We start from the raw sequence: 1,664 nt of genomic DNA, 5'->3' as shown, positions 1-1,664 counted from the left end.
GTTTAAATTTTAGACCCACCCGATCGTCACTACTTAATTCTTTTTTAAGTGTAGCTTTTAGTAAATGGATATGTCTCTTTTCTGGTTCTTGGTCAAATGGATCGATATACACCGACATACATATTATAGGGTGGACAATTTCTAACGTCAAAGTTTTCACCTCTATTACCCATTTGGGTGAAATTTGAGGTGTCATTATCTATTACAGCTCGTAGTTCATTTCCGGTGGATGACTCGTCTATTGAGAATATTGGGTTGGAAGGTTGTGGAATGGTGAAGTTCGGTTTGGCCTTGGGGGTAAAATTTTCAACGTTATCGTATTCCCAAGAGTACCAATTTGTTACCCTTACTTCTTCTTTATCCATTGATAGATCGATGATTTCGTCGGTAGAGGCTAATGTGTCGATATGTTGTGAAATTGGTAAGACTGAATAAAAAGTATCATCGGGATAGTTGGTGATTTCGGAGCTCTCGAATTCATCAAAATTCGATGATATGAGATTTTCTTGCACACGACTCCTCAGATCAACAGGTGTGTAGTCTGATAGAGTTTCAGCTTGCCGGTTTACAAACTCTCTCATTTGTTCATTTTGAGCATTGAGTTCTTCGAGTTTGATTTTCATATTGTCTAATAAATTTTCAGACACGTAATTTTTCTCGTCTACTGGTTGTTGAGTTTGGATATATTCTTGGAAATAATCCCAATTTGAATTGTATTCTTCATAATCATTGCATTCAGGTTCCGTGGGTGCGTAATTTTTCATAGGAACGTAATAATAACATTCCCATGTTGAGTGATAATCTCCACAGATTTCACAACCAGTTATTGTTTCGTCATTCGTGATCCAAGATTGACCGAACGAATTGTCATCAACACTCGTTTGAGAGTATTGATTTAATTGATTTTGGATATCAAAAAGAGTTTCCATAGCCTTGTTTTCAAAATTTTCCATTTTATTGCGATGGCCAAATTTTAGCTACAATGTGGTGCATTTACTAATTATCCTATTAGTTATAAAAATAGAAAAACTTATATAAGTTGTCCAATTAATAGACTTTTCTGCTTTTGCCCACGTTTCGAATAGCCAAAAGATGTAGCAGGGAGCCAGAACCCTTTAAATCGGAAGCTCACAACTCAGCCACTAACAAATCCAACTATTACTACGAAGCAGAAAATTGTCAACGTCCATTAATTTAACCACTTAAATAATTTTTCTTTCCGTTTGAGATATTAGATAAGAAATAGAGAAAATTTCTAAGTCCTAAAAACTAAAGCGTCGAGAAATAAGAAAGAAAAAGAATGCGCGTCGAAAAATGTCGAAAAATAAAAATAAGAAAATAGCGCGTCGTAACTTAAAAAGGAATTAAAAACTAAGAATTAAAAGTTGCATCTAAAAATATTAAAGCTTAAAAGAAAAACTATATCCCAAATGGTAATAACTTAAAAAGGTACTAAAATATAAAAACGGCGTCGCAAAATTCTAAAAAAAAGCACTTAAGGGATTTTACGGCAAAGCCTAAAAATCTAGAAGTAAAAATAACTATGGCAAAAACTAAGTTTAAAACTAAATATGAGCTAAAAATACAAATATTACGCTAAAACGATTAAAAAGGGACAAAATATAAAAATATACAAAAAGTTGTAAAAAGTACAATTTTTATAA

This window comes from Rutidosis leptorrhynchoides, chromosome 4 (assembly GCF_046630445.1).
Source record: "Rutidosis leptorrhynchoides isolate AG116_Rl617_1_P2 chromosome 4, CSIRO_AGI_Rlap_v1, whole genome shotgun sequence".
Lineage (NCBI taxonomy): Eukaryota > Viridiplantae > Streptophyta > Magnoliopsida > Asterales > Asteraceae > Rutidosis > Rutidosis leptorrhynchoides.
The sequence above is the reverse complement of the archived record's forward strand: the minus strand, read 5'-3'. Positions refer to the sequence as shown.